Source organism: Pleurodeles waltl, chromosome 8 (genome assembly GCF_031143425.1).
Source record: "Pleurodeles waltl isolate 20211129_DDA chromosome 8, aPleWal1.hap1.20221129, whole genome shotgun sequence".
NCBI classification, from domain to species: Eukaryota; Metazoa; Chordata; class Amphibia; order Caudata; family Salamandridae; genus Pleurodeles; species Pleurodeles waltl.
The window spans coordinates 1,414,389,182-1,414,405,023 of NC_090447.1; positions in this window are offsets into that span (position 1 = coordinate 1,414,389,182).

The following is a 15,842-nucleotide window of genomic DNA, read 5'->3' on the forward strand; positions in this document are numbered from 1 at the left end:
GTGTGGGTAGGCCTAGCGCCGGCGACAGGAAACACCCCAAAGCGCAACGTGGACACATCCAAAATTTTGGAAGAAAACAGAGGTGTTTTTTGCGAAGTGCCTACCTGTAGATTTTGGCCTGTAGCTCAGCCGGCACCTAGGGAAACCTACCAAACCTGTGCATTTCTGAAAGCTAGAGACCTAGGGGAATCCAAGGAGGGGTGACTTGCGGGGCTCGGACCAGGTTCTGTTACCCAGAATCCTTTGCAAACCTCAAAATTTGGCTTAAAAAAACACATGTTCCTCACATTTCTGTGGCAGAAAGTTCTGGAATCTAAGAGGAGCTACAAATTTCCTTCCACCCAGCGTTCCCCCAAGTCTCCCGATAAAAATGATACCTCACTTGTGTGGGTAGGCCTAGCGCCGGCGAGAGGAAACACCCCAAAGCGCAACGTGGACACATCCAAAATTTTGGAAGAAAACAGAGGTGTTTTTTGCGAAGTGCCTACCTGTAGATTTTGGCCTCTACCTCAGCCGGCACCTAGGGAAACCTACCAAACCTGTGCATTTCTGAAAAGTAGAGACCTAGGGGAATCCAAGATGGGGTGACTTGCGGGGCTCGGACCAGGTTCTGTTACCCAGAATCCTTTGCAAACCTCAAAATTTGGCTAAAAAAACACATGTTCCTCACATTTCTGTGGCAGAAAGTTCTGGAATCTGAGAGGAGCCACAAATTTCCTTCCACCCAGCGTTCCCCCAAGTCTCCCGATAAAAATGATACCAACTTGTGTGGGTAGGCCTAGCGCCGGCGACAGGAAACACCCCAAAGCGCAACGTGGACACATCCAAAATTTTGGAAGAAAACAGAGGTGTTTTTTGCGAAGTGCCTACCTGTAGATTTTGGCCTCTAGCTCAGCCGGCACCTAGGGAAACCTACCAAACCTGTGCATTTCTGAAAACTAGAGACCTAGGGGAATCCAAGGAGGGGTGACTTGCGGGCTTGGACCAGGTTCTGTTACCCAGAATCCTTTGCAAACCTCAAAATTTGGCTAAAAAACACATGTTCCTCACATTTCTGTGGCAGAAAGTTCTGGAATCTGAGAGGAGCCACAAATTTCCTTCCACCCAGCGTTCCCCCAAGTCTCCCGATAAAAATGATACCTCACTTGTGTGGGTAGGCCTAGCGCCGGCGACAGGAAACACCCCAAAGCACAACGTGGACACATCCAAAATTTTGGAAGAAAACAGAGGTGTTTTTTGCGAAGTGCCTACCTGTAGATTTTGGCCTCTAGCTCAGCCGGCACCTAGGGAAACCTACCAAACCTGTGCATTTCTGAAAACTAGAGACCTAGGGGAATCCAAGATGGGGTGATTTGCGGGGCTCGGACCAGGTTCTGTTACCCAGAATCCTTTGCAAACCTCAAAATTTGGCTAAAAAAACACATGTTCCTCACATTTCTGTGGCAGAAAGTTCTGGAATCTGACAGGAGCCACAAATTTCCTTCCACCCAGCGTTCCCCCAAGTCTCCCGATAAAAATGATACCAACTTGTGTGGGTAGGCCTAGCGCCGGCGACAGGAAACACCCCAAAGCGCAACGTGGACACATCCAAAATTTTGGAAGAAAACAGAGGTGTTTTTTGCGAAGTGCCTACCTGTAGATTTTGGCCTCTAGCTCAGCCGGCACCTAGGGAAACCTACCAAACCTGTGCATTTCTGAAAACTAGAGACCTAGGGGAATCCAAGGAGGGGTGACTTGCGGGGCTCGGACCAGGTTCTGTTACCCAGAATCCTTTGCAAACCTCAAAATTTGGCTAAAAAACACATGTTCCTCACATTTCTGGGGCAGAAAGTTCTGGAATCTGAGAGGAGCCACAAATTTCCTTCCACCCAGCGTTCCCCCCAAGTCTCCCGATAAAAATGATACCTCACTTGTGTGGGTAGGCCTAGCGCCGGCGACAGGAAACACCCCAAAGCGCAACGTGGACACATCCAAAATTTTGGAAGAAAACAGAGGTGTTTTTTGCGAAGTGCCTACCTGTAGATTTTGGCCTCTAGCTCAGCCGGCACCTAGGGAAACCTACCAAACCTGTGCATTTCTGAAAACTAGAGACCTAGGGGAATCCAAGGAGGGGTGACTTGCGGGGCTCGGACCAGGTTCTGTTACCCAGAATCCTTTGCAAACCTTAAAATTTGGCTAAAAAAAACACATGTTCCTCACATTTCTGTGGCAGAAAGTTCTGGAATCTGAGAGGAGCCACAAATTTCCTTCCACCCAGCGTTCCCCCAAGTCTCCCGATAAAAATGATACCTCACTTGTGTGGGTAGGCTTAGCGCCGGCGACAGGAAACACCCCAAAGCGCAACATGGACACATCCAAAATTTTGGAAGAAAACAGAGGTGTTTTTTGCGAAGTGCCTACCTGTAGATTTTGGCCTCTAGCTCAGCCGGCACCTAAGGAAACCTACCAAACCTGTGCATTTCTGAAAACTAGAGACCTAGGGGAATCCAAGATGGGGTGACTTGCGGGGCTCGGACCAGGTTCTGTTACCCAGAATCCTTTGCAAACCTCAAAATTTGGCTTAAAAAAACACATGTTCCTCACATTTCTGTGGCAGAAAGTTCTGGAATCTAAGAGGAGCTACAAATTTCCTTCCACCCAGCGTTCCCCCAAGTCTCCCGATAAAAATGATACCTCACTTGTGTGGGTAGGCCTAGCGCCGGCGACAGGAAACACCCCAAAGCGCAACGTGGCCACATCCAAAATTTTGGAAGAAAACAGAGGTGTTTTTTGCGAAGTGCCTACCTGTAGATTTTGGCCTCTACCTCAGCCGGCACCTAGGGAAACCTACCAAACCTGTGCATTTCTGAAAACTAGAGACCTAGGGGAATCCAAGATGGGGTGACTTGCGGGGCTCGGACCAGGTTCTGTTACCCAGAATCCTTTGCAAACCTCAAAATTTGGCTAAAAAAACACATGTTCCTCACATTTCTGTGGCAGAAAGTTCTGGAATCTGAGAGGAGCCACAAATTTCCTTCCATCCAGCGTTCCCCCAAGTCTCCCGATAAAAATGATACCAACTTGTGTGGGTAGGCCTAGCGCCGGCGACAGGAAACACCCCAAAGCGCAACGTGGACACATCCAAAATTTTGGAAGAAAACAGAGGTGTTTTTTGCGAAGTGCCTACCTGTAGATTTTGGCCTCTAGCTCAGCCGGCACCTAGGGAAACCTACCAAACCTGTGCATTTCTGAAAACTAGAGACCTAGGGGAATCCAAGGAGGGGTGACTTGCGGGGCTCGGACCAGGTTCTGTTACCCAGAATCCTTTGCAAACCTCAAAATTTGGCTAAAAAACACATGTTCCTCACATTTCTGTGGCAGAAAGTTCTGGAATCTGAGAGGAGCCACAAATTTCCTTCCACCCAGTGTTCCCCCAAGTCTCCCGATAAAAATGATACCTCACTTGTGTGGGTAGGCCTAGCGCCGGCGAGAGGAAACACCCCAAAGCGCAACGTGGACACATCCAAAATTTTGGAAGAAAACAGAGGTGTTTTTTGCGAAGTGCCTACCTGTAGATTTTGGCCTCTACCTCAGCCGGCACCTAGGGAAACCTACCAAACCTGTGCATTTCTGAAAAGTAGAGACCTAGGGGAATCCAAGATGGGGTGACTTGCGGGGCTCGGACCAGGTTCTGTTACCCAGAATCCTTTGCAAACCTCAAAATTTGGCTAAAAAAACACATGTTCCTCACATTTCTGTGGCAGAAAGTTCTGGAATCTGAGAGGAGCCACAAATTTCCTTCCACCCAGCGTTCCCCCAAGTCTCCCGATAAAAATGATACCAACTTGTGTGGGTAGGCCTAGCGCCGGCGACAGGAAACACCCCAAAGCGCAACGTGGACACATCCAAAATTTTGGAAGAAAACAGAGGTGTTTTTTGCGAAGTGCCTACCTGTAGATTTTGGCCTCTAGCTCAGCCGGCACCTAGGGAAACCTACCAAACCTGTGCATTTCTGAAAACTAGAGACATAGGGGAATCCAAGGAGGGGTGACTTGCGGGCTTGGACCAGGTTCTGTTACCCAGAATCCTTTGCAAACCTCAAAATTTGGCTAAAAAACACATGTTCCTCACATTTCTGTGGCAGAAAGTTCTGGAATCTGAGAGGAGCCACAAATTTCCTTCCACCCAGCGTTCCCCCAAGTCTCCCGATAAAAATGATACCTCACTTGTGTGGGTAGGCCTAGCGCCGGCGACAGGAAACACCCCAAAGCGCAACGTGGACACATCCAAAATTTTGGAAGAAAACAGAGGTGTTTTTTGCGAAGTGCCTACATGTAGATTTTGGCCTCTACCTCAGCCGGCACCTAGGGAAACCTACCAAATCTGTGCATTTCTGAAAACTAGAGACCTAGGGGAATCCAAGATGGGGTGACTTGCGGGGCTCGGACCAGGTTCCGTTACCCAGAATCCTTTGCAAACCTCAAAATTTGGCAAAAAAAACACATGTTCCTCACATTTCTGTGGCAGAAAGTTCTGGAATCTGAGAGGAGCCACAAATTTCCTTCCACCCAGCGTTCCCCCAAGTCTGCCGATAAAAATGATACCTCACTTGTGTGGGTAGGCCTAGCGCCGGCGAGAGGAAACACCCCAAAGCGCAACGTGGACACATCCAAAATTTTGGAAGAAAACAGAGGTGTTTTTTGCGAAGTGCCTACCTGTAGATTTTGGCCTCTACCTCAGCCGGCACCTAGGGAAACCTACCAAACCTGTGCATTTCTGAAAAGTAGAGACCTAGGGGAATCCAAGATGGGGTGACTTGCGGGGCTCGGACCAGGTTCTGTTACCCAGAATCCTTTGCAAACCTCAAAATTTGGCTAAAAAAACACATGTTCCTCACATTTCTGTGGCAGAAAGTTCTGGAATCTGAGAGGAGCCACAAATTTCCTTCCACCCAGCGTTCCCCCAAGTCTGCCGATAAAAATGATACCAACTTGTGTGGGTAGGCCTAGCGCCGGCGACAGGAAACACCCCAAAGCGCAACGTGGACACATCCAAAATTTTGGAAGAAAACAGAGGTGTTTTTTGCGAAGTGCCTACCTGTAGATTTTGGCCTCTAGCTCAGCCGGCACCTAGGGAAACCTACCAAACCTGTGCATTTCTGAAAACTAGAGACCTAGGGGAATCCAAGGAGGGGTGACTTGCGGGGCTCGGACCAGGTTCTGTTACCCAGAATCCTTTGCAAACCTCAAAATTTGGCTAAAAAAAACACATGTTCCTCACATTTCTGTGGCAGAAAGTTCTGGAATCTGAGAGGAGCCACAAATTTCCTTCCACCCAGCGTTCCCCCAAGTCTCCCGATAAAAATGATACCTCACTTGTGTGGGTAGGCCTAGCGCCGGCGACAGGAAACACCCCAAAGCGCAACATGGACACATCCAAAATTTTGGAAGAAAACAGAGGTGTTTTTTGCGAAGTGCCTACCTGTAGATTTTGGCCTCTAGCTCAGCCGGCACCTAAGGAAACCTACCAAACCTGTGCATTTCTGAAAACTAGAGACCTAGGGGAATCCAAGATGGGGTGACTTGCGGGGCTCGGACCAGGTTCTGTTACCCAGAATCCTTTGCAAACCTCAAAATTTGGCTTAAAAAAACACATGTTCCTCACATTTCTGTGGCAGAAAGTTCTGGAATCTAAGAGGAGCTACAAATTTCCTTCCACCCAGCGTTCCCCCAAGTCTCCCGATAAAAATGATACCTCACTTGTGTGGGTAGGCCTAGCGCCGGCGACAGGAAACACCCCAAAGCGCAACGTGGCCACATCCAAAATTTTGGAAGAAAACAGAGGTGTTTTTTGCGAAGTGCCTACCTGTAGATTTTGGCCTCTACCTCAGCCGGCACCTAGGGAAACCTACCAAACCTGTGCATTTCTGAAAACTAGAGACCTAGGGGAATCCAAGATGGGGTGACTTGCGGGGCTCGGACCAGGTTCTGTTACCCAGAATCCTTTGCAAACCTCAAAATTTGGCTAAAAAAACACATGTTCCTCACATTTCTGTGGCAGAAAGTTCTGGAATCTGAGAGGAGCCACAAATTTCCTTCCATCCAGCGTTCCCCCAAGTCTCCCGATAAAAATGATACCAACTTGTGTGGGTAGGCCTAGCGCCGGCGACAGGAAACACCCCAAAGCGCAACGTGGACACATCCAAAATTTTGGAAGAAAACAGAGGTGTTTTTTGCGAAGTGCCTACCTGTAGATTTTGGCCTCTAGCTCAGCCGGCACCTAGGGAAACCTACCAAACCTGTGCATTTCTGAAAACTAGAGACCTAGGGGAATCCAAGGAGGGGTGACTTGCGGGGCTCGGACCAGGTTCTGTTACCCAGAATCCTTTGCAATCCTCAAAATTTGGCTAAAAAACACATGTTCCTCACATTTCTGTGGCAGAAAGTTCTGGAATCTGAGAGGAGCCACAAATTTCCTTCCACCGAGTGTTCCCCCAAGTCTCCCGATAAAAATGATACCTCACTTGTGTGGGTAGGCCTAGCGCCGGCGACAGGAAACACCCCAAAGCGCAACGTGGACACATCCAAAATTTTGGAAGAAAACTGAGGTGTTTTTTGCGAAGTTCCTACCTGTAGATTTTGGCCTCTAGCTCAGCCGGCACCTAGGGAAACCTACCAAACCTGTGCATTTCTGAAAACTAGAGACCTAGGGGAATCCAAGGAGGGGTGACTTGCGGGGCTCGGACCAGGTTCTGTTACCCAGAATCCTTTGCAAACCTCAAAATTTGGCTAAAAAACACATGTTCCTCACATTTCTGTGGCAGAAAGTTCTGGAATCTGAGAGGAGCCACAAATTTTCTTCCACCCAGCGTTCCCCCAAGTCTCCCGATAAAAATGATACCTCACTTGTGTGGGTAGGCCTAGCGCCGGCGACAGGAAACACCCCAAAGCGCAACGTGGACACATCCAAAATTTTGGAAGAAAACAGAGGTGTTTTTTGTGAAGTGCCTACCTGTAGATTTTGGCCTCTAGCTCAGCCGGAACCTAGGGAAACATACCAAACCTGTGCATTTCTGAGAACTAGAGACCTAGGGGAATCCAAGGAGGGGTGACTTGCGGGGCTCGGACCAGGTTCTGTTACCCAGAATCCTTTGCAAACCTCAAAATTTGGCTAAAAAAACACATGTTCCTCACATTTCTGTGGCAGAAAGTTCTGGAATCTGAGAGGAGCCACAAATTTCCTGCCACCCAGCGTTCCCCCAAGTCTCCCGATAAAAATGATACCTCACTTGTGTGGGTAGGCCTAGGGCCGGCGACAGGAAACACCCCAAAGCGCAACGTGGACACATCCAAAATTTTGGAAGAAAACAGAGGTGTTTTTTGCGAAGTGCCTACCTGTAGATTTTGGCCTCTAGCTCAGCCGGCACCTAGGGAAACCTACCAAACCTGTGCATTTCTGAAAACTAGAGACCTAGGGGAATCCAAGGAGGGGTGACTTGCGGGGCTCGGACCAGGTTCTGTTACCCAGAATCCTTTGCAAACCTCAAAATTTGGCTAAAAAAAACACATGTTCCTCACATTTCTGTGGCAGAAAGTTCTGGAATCTGAGAGGAGCCACAAATTTCCTTCCACCCAGCGTTCCCCCAAGTCTCCCGATAAAAATGATACCTCACTTGTGTGGGTAGGCCTAGCGCCGGCGACAGGAAACACCCCAAAGCGCAACATGGACACATCCAAAATTTTGGAAGAAAACAGAGGTGTTTTTTGCGAAGTGCCTACCTGTAGATTTTGGCCTCTAGCTCAGCCGGCACCTAAGGAAACCTACCAAACCTGTGCATTTCTGAAAACTAGAGACCTAGGGGAATCCAAGATGGGGTGACTTGCGGGGCTCGGACCAGGTTCTGTTACCCAGAATCCTTTGCAAACCTCAAAATTTGGCTTAAAAAAACACATGTTCCTCACATTTCTGTGGCAGAAAGTTCTGGAATCTAAGAGGAGCTACAAATTTCCTTCCACCCAGCGTTCCCCCAAGTCTCCCGATAAAAATGATACCTCACTTGTGTGGGTAGGCCTAGCGCCGGCGACAGGAAACACCCCAAAGCGCAATGTGGCCACATCCAAAATTTTGGAAGAAAACAGAGGTGTTTTTTGCGAAGTGCCTACCTGTAGATTTTGGCCTCTACCTCAGCCGGCACCTAGGGAAACCTACCAAACCTGTGCATTTCTGAAAACTAGAGACCTAGGGGAATCCAAGATGGGGTGACTTGCGGGGCTCGGACCAGGTTCTGTTACCCAGAATCCTTTGCAAACCTCAAAATTTGGCTAAAAAAACACATGTTCCTCACATTTCTGTGGCAGAAAGTTCTGGAATCTGAGAGGAGCCACAAATTTCCTTCCACCCAGCGTTCCCCCAAGTCTCCCGATAAAAATGATACCAACTTGTGTGGGTAGGCCTAGCGCCGGCGACAGGAAACACCCCAAAGCGCAACGTGGACACATCCAAAATTTTGGAAGAAAACAGAGGTGTTTTTTGCGAAGTGCCTACCTGTAGATTTTGGCCTCTAGCTCAGCCGGCACCTAGGGAAACCTACCAAACCTGTGCATTTCTGAAAACTAGAGACCTAGGGGAATCCAAGGAGGGGTGACTTGCGGTGCTCGGACCAGGTTCTGTTACCCAGAATCCTTTGCAAACCTCAAAATTTGGCTAAAAAACACATGTTCCTCACATTTCTGTGGCAGAAAGTTCTGGAATCTGAGAGGAGCCACAAATTTCCTTCCTCCCAGTGTTCCCCCAAGTCTCCCGATAAAAATGATACCTCACTTGTGTGGGTAGGCCTAGCGCCGGCGACAGGAAACACCCCAAAGCGCAACGTGGACACATCCAAAATTTTGGAAGAAAACTGAGGTGTTTTTTGCGAAGTTCCTACCTGTAGATTTTGGCCTCTAGCTCAGCCGGCACCTAGGGAAACCTACCAAACCTGTGCATTTCTGAAAACTAGAGACCTAGGGGAATCCAAGGAGGGGTGACTTGCGGGGCTCGGACCAGGTTCTGTTACCCAGAATCCTTTGCAAACCTCAAAATTTGGCTAAAAAAACACATGTTCCTCACATTTCTGTGGCAGAAAGTTCTGGAATCTGAGAGGAGCCACAAATTTCCTTCCACCCAGCGTTCCCCCAAGTCTGCCGATAAAAATGCTACCTCACTTGTGTGGGTAGGCCTAGCGCCGGCGACAGGAAACACCCCAAAGCGCAACGTGGACACATCCAAAATTTTGGAAGAAAACAGAGGTGTTTTTTGCGAAGTGCCTACCTGTAGATTTTGGCCTCTAGCTCAGCCGGCACCTAGGGAAACCTACCAAACCTGTGCATTTCTGAAAGCTAGAGACCTAGGGGAATCCAAGGAGGGGTGACTTGCGGGGCTCGGACCAGGTTCTGTTACCCAGAATGCTTTGCAAGCCTCAAAATTTGGCTAAAAAAACACATGTTCCTCACATTTCTGTGGCAGAAAGTTCTGGAATCTGAGAGGAGCCACAAATTTCCTTCCACCCAGCGTTCCCCCAAGTCTCCCGATAAAAATGATACCTCACTTGTGTGGGTAGGCCTAGCGCCGGCGAGAGGAAACACCCCAAAGCGCAACGTGGACACATCCAAAATTTTGGAAGAAGACAGAGGTGTTTTTTGCGAAGTGCCTACCTGTAGATTTTGGCCTCTACCTCAGCCGGCACCTAGGGAAACCTACCAAACCTGTGCATTTCTGAAAACTAGAGACCTAGGGGAATCCAAGATGGGGTGACTTGCGGGGCTCGGACCAGGTTCTGTTACCCAGAATCCTTTGCAAACCTCAAAATTTGGCTAAAAAAACACATGTTCCTCACATTTCTGTGGCAGAAAGTTCTGGAATCTGAGAGGAGCCACAAATTTCCTTCCACCCAGCGTTCCCCCAAGTCTCCCGATAAAAATGATACCAACTTGTGTGGGTAGGCCTAGCGCCGGCGACAGGAAACACCCCAAAGCGCAACGTGGACACATCCAAAATTTTGAAAGAAAACAGAGGTGTTTTTTGCGAAGTGCCTACCTGTAGATTTTGGCCTCTAGCTCAGCCGGCACCTAGGGAAACCTACCAAACCTGTGCATTTCTGAAAACTAGAGACCTAGGGGAATCCAAGGAGGGGTGACTTGCGGGGCTCGGACCAGGTTCTGTTACCCAGAATCCTTTGCAAACCTCAAAATTTGGCTAAAAAACACATGTTCCTCACATTTCTGTGGCAGAAAGTTCTGGAATCTGAGAGGAGCCACAAATTTCCTTCCACCCAGTGTTCCCCCAAGTCTCCCGATAAAAATGATACCTCACTTGTGTGGGTAGGCCTAGCGCCGGCGACAGGAAACACCCCAAAGCGCAACGTGGACACATCCAAAATTTTGGAAGAAAACTGAGGTGTTTTTTGCGAAGTTCCTACCTGTAGATTTTGGCCTCTAGCTCAGCCGGCACCTAGGGAAACCTACCAAACCTCTGCATTTCTGAAAACTAGAGACCTAGGGGAATCCAAGGAGGGGTGACTTGCGGGGCTCGGACCAGGTTCTGTTACCCAGAATCCTTTGCAAACCTCAAAATTTGGCTAAAAAAACACATGTTCCTCACATTTCTGTGGCAGAAAGTTCTGGAATCTGAGAGGAGCCACAAATTTCCTTCCACCCAGCGTTCCCCCAAGTCTGCCGATAAAAATGCTACCTCACTTGTGTGGGTAGGCCTAGCGCCGGCGACAGGAAACACCCCAAAGCGCAACGTGGACACATCCAAAATTTTGGAAGAAAACAGAGGTGTTTTTTGCGAAGTGCCTACCTGTAGATTTTGGCCTCTAGCTCAGCCGGCACCTAGGGAAACCTACCAAACCTGTGCATTTCTGAAAGCTAGAGACCTAGGGGAATCCAAGGAGGGGTGACTTGCGGGGCTCGGACCAGGTTCTGTTACCCAGAATGCTTTGCAAGCCTCAAAATTTGGCTAAAAAAACACATGTTCCTCACATTTCTGTGGAAGAAAGTTCTGGAATCTGAGAGGAGCCACAAATTTCCTTCCACCCAGCGTTCCCCCAAGTCTCCCGATAAAAATGATACCTCACTTGTGTGGGTAGGCCTAGCGCCGGCGAGAGGAAACACCCCAAAGCGCAACGTGGACACATCCAAAATTTTGGAAGAAGACAGAGGTGTTTTTTGCGAAGTGCCTACCTGTAGATTTTGGCCTCTACCTCAGCCGGCACCTAGGGAAACCTACCAAACCTGTGCATTTCTGAAAACTAGAGACCTAGGGGAATCCAAGATGGGGTGACTTGCGGGGCTCGGACCAGGTTCTGTTACCCAGAATCCTTTGCAAACCTCAAAATTTGGCTAAAAAAACACATGTTCCTCACATTTCTGTGGCAGAAAGTTCTGGAATCTGAGAGGAGCCACAAATTTCCTTCCACCCAGCGTTCCCCCAAGTCTGCCGATAAAAATGATACCAACTTGTGTGGGTAGGCCTAGCGCCGGCGACAGGAAACACCCCAAAGCGCAACGTGGACACATCCAAAATTTTGGAAGAAAACAGAGGTGTTTTTTGCGAAGTGCCTACCTGTAGATTTTGGCCTCTAGCTCAGCCGGCACCTAGGGAAACCTACCAAACCTGTGCATTTCTGAAAGCTAGAGACCTAGGGGAATCCAAGGAGGGGTGACTTGCGGGGCTCGGACCAGGTTCTGTTACCCAGAATCCTTTGCAAACCTCAAAATTTGGCTTAAAAAAACACATGTTCCTCACATTTCTGTGGCAGAAAGTTCTGGAATCTAAGAGGAGCTACAAATTTCCTTCCACCCAGCGTTCCCCCAAGTCTCCCGATAAAAATGATACCTCACTTGTGTGGGTAGGCCTAGCGCCGGCGAGAGGAAACACCCCAAAGCGCAACGTGGACACATCCAAAATTTTGGAAGAAAACAGAGGTGTTTTTTGCGAAGTGCCTACCTGTAGATTTTGGCCTCTACCTCAGCCGGCACCTAGGGAAACCTACCAAACCTGTGCATTTCTGAAAACTAGAGACCTAGGGGAATCCAAGGAGGGGTGACTTGCGGGGCTCGGACCAGGTTCTGTTACCCAGAATCCTTTGCAAACCTCAAAATTTGGCTTAAAAAAACACATGTTCCTCACATTTCTGTGGCAGAAAGTTCTGGAATCTAAGAGGAGCTACAAATTTCCTTCCACCCAGCGTTCCCCCAAGTCTCCCGATAAAAATGATACCTCACTTGTGTGGGTAGGCCTAGCGCCGGCGACAGGAAACACCCCAAAGCGCAACGTGGACACATCCAAAATTTTGGAAGAAAACAGAGGTGTTTTTTGCGAAGTGCCTACCTGTAGATTTTGGCCTCTAGCTCAGCCGGCACCTAGGGAAACCTACCAAACCTGTGCATTTCTGAACACTAGAGACCTAGGGGAATCCAAGATGGGGTGACTTGCGGGGCTCGGACCAGGTTCTGTTACCCAGAATGCTTTGCAAGCCTCAAAATTTGGCTAAAAAAACACATGTTCCTCACATTTCTGTGGCAGAAAGTTCTGGAATCTGAGAGGAGCCACAAATTTCCTTCCACCCAGCGTTCCCCCAAGTCTGCCGATAAAAATGCTACCTCACTTGTGTGGGTAGGCCTAGCGCCGGCGACAGGAAACACCCCAAAGCGCAACGTGGACACATCCAAAATTTTGGAAGAAAACAGAGGTGTTTTTTGCGAAGTGCCTACCTGTAGATTTTGGCCTCTAGCTCAGCCGGCACCTAGGGAAACCTACCAAACCTGTGCATTTCTGAAAGCTAGAGACCTAGGGGAATCCAAGGAGGGGTGACTTGCGGGGCTCGGACCAGGTTCTGTTACCCAGAATCCTTTGCAAACCTCAAAATTTGGCTTAAAAAAACACATGTTCCTCACATTTCTGTGGCAGAAAGTTCTGGAATCTAAGAGGAGCTACAAATTTCCTTCCACCCAGCGTTCCCCCAAGTCTCCCGATAAAAATGATACCTCACTTGTGTGGGTAGGCCTAGCGCCGGCGAGAGGAAACACCCCAAAGCGCAACGTGGACACATCCAAAATTTTGGAAGAAAACAGAGGTGTTTTTTGCGAAGTGCCTACCTGTAGATTTTGGCCTCTACCTCAGCCAGCACCTAGGGAAACCTACCAAACCTGTGCATTTCTGAAAACTAGAGACCTAGGGGAATCCAAGATGGGGTGACTTGCGGGGCTCGGACCAGGTTCTGTTACCCAGAATCCTTTGCAAACCTCAAAATTTGGCTAAAAAAACACATGTTCCTCACATTTCTGTGGCAGAAAGTTATGGAATCTGAGAGGAGCCACAAATTTCCTTCCACCCAGCGTTCCCCCAAGTCTGCCGATAAAAATGATACCAACTTCTGTGGGTAGGCCTAGCGCCGGCGACAGGAAACACCCCAAAGCGCAACGTGGACACATCCAAAATTTTGGAAGAAAACAGAGGTGTTTTTTGCGAAGTGCCTACCTGTAGATTTTGGCCTCTAGCTCAGCCGGCACCTAGGGAAACCTACCAAACCTGTGCATTTCTGAAAGCTAGAGACCTAGGGGAATCCAAGGAGGGGTGACTTGCGGGGCTCGGACCAGGTTCTGTTACCCAGAATACTTTGCAAACCTCAAAATTTGGCTTAAAAAAACACATGTTCCTCACATTTCTGAGGCAGAAAGTTCTGGAATCTAAGAGGAGCTACAAATTTCCTTCCACCCAGCGTTCCCCCAAGTCTCCCGATAAAAATGATACCTCACTTGTGTGGGTAGGCCTAGCGCCGGCGAGAGGAAACACCCCAAAGCGCAACGTGGACACATCCAAAATTTTGGAAGAAAACAGAGGTGTTTTTTGCGAAGTGCCTACCTGTAGATTTTGGCCTCTACCTCAGCCGGCACCTAGGGAAACCTACCAAACCTGTGCATTTCTGAAAACTAGAGACCTAGGGGAATCCAAGATGGGGTGACTTGCGGGGCTCGGACCAGGTTCTGTTACCCAGAATCCTTTGCAAACCTCAAAATTTGGCTTAAAAAACACATGTTCCTCACATTTCTGTGGCAGAAAGTTCTGGAATCTGAGAGGAGCCACAAATTTCCTTCCACCCAGCGTTCCCCCAAGTCTCCCGATAAAAATGATACCAACTTGTGTGGGTAGGCCTAGCGCCGGCGACAGGAAACACCCCAAAGTGCAACGTGGACACATCCAAAATTTTTGAAGAAAACAGAGGTGTTTTTTGCGAAGTGCCTACCTGTAGATTTTGGCCTCTAGCTCAGCCGGAACCTAGGGAAACCTACCAAACCTGTGCATTTCTGAGAACTAGAGACCTAGGGGAATCCAAGGAGGGGTGACTTGTGGGGCTCGGACCAGGTTCTGTTACCCAGAATCCTTTGCAAACCTCAAAATTTGGCTAAAAAAACACATGTTCCTCTCATTTCTGTGGCAGAAAGTTCTGGAATCTGAGAGGAGCCACAAATTTCCTGCCACCCAGCGTTCCCCCAAGTCTCCCGATAAAAATGATACCAACTTGTGTGGGTAGGCCTAGCGCCGGCGACAGGAAACACCCCAAAGCGCAACGTGGACACATCCAAAATTTTGGAAGAAAACAGAGGTGTTTTTTGCGAAGTGCCTACCTGTAGATTTTGGCCTCTAGCTCAGCCAGCACCTAGGGAAACCTACCAAACCTGTGCATTTCTGAAAACTAGAGACCTAGGGGAATCCAAGGAGGGGTGACTTGCGGGGCTCGGACCAGGTTCTGTTACCCAGAATCCTTTGCAAACCTCAAAATTTGGCTAAAAAACACATGTTCCTCACATTTCTGTGGCAGAAAGTTCTGGAATCTGAGAGGAGCCACAAATTTCCTTCCACCCAGTGTTCCCCCAAGTCTCCCGATAAAAATGATACCTCACTTGTGTGGGTAGGCCTAGCGCCGGCGACAGGAAACACCCCAAAGCGCAACGTGGACACATCCAAAATTTTGGAAGAAAACTGAGGTGTTTTTTGCGAAGTTCCTACCTGTAGATTTTGGCCTCTAGCTCAGCCGGCACCTAGGGAAACCTACCAAACCTGTGCATTTCTGAAAACTAGAGACCTAGGGGAATCCAAGGAGGGGTGACTTGCGGGGCTCGGACCAGGTTCTGTTACCCAGAATCCTTTGCAAACCTCAAAATTTGGCTAAAAAAACACATGTTCCTCACATTTCTGTGGCAGAAAGTTCTGGAATCTGAGAGGAGCCACAAATTTCCTTCCACCCAGCGTTCCCCCAAGTCTGCCGATAAAAATGCTACCTCACTTGTGTGGGTAGGCCTAGCGCCGGCGACAGGAAACACCCCAAAGCGCAACGTGGACACATCCAAAATTTTGGAAGAAAACAGAGGTGTTTTTTGCGAAGTGCCTACCTGTAGATTTTGGCCTCTAGCTCAGCCGGCACCTAGGGAAACCTACCAAACCTGTGCATTTCTGAAAGCTAGAGACCTAGGGGAATCCAAGGAGGGGTGACTTGCGGGGCTCGGACCAGGTTCTGTTACCCAGAATGCTTTGCAAGCCTCAAAATTTGGCTAAAAAAACACATGTTCCTCACATTTCTGTGGCAGAAAGTTCTGGAATCTGAGAGGAGCCACAAATTTCCTTCCACCCAGCGTTCCCCCAAGTCTCCCGATAAAAATGATACCTCACTTGTGTGGGTAGGCCTAGCGCCGGCGAGAGGAAACACCCCAAAGCGCAACGTGGACACATCCAAAATTTTGGAAGAAAACAGAGGTGTTTTTTGCGAAGTGCCTACCTGTAGATTTTGGCCTCTACCTCAGCCGGCACCTAGGGAAACCTAC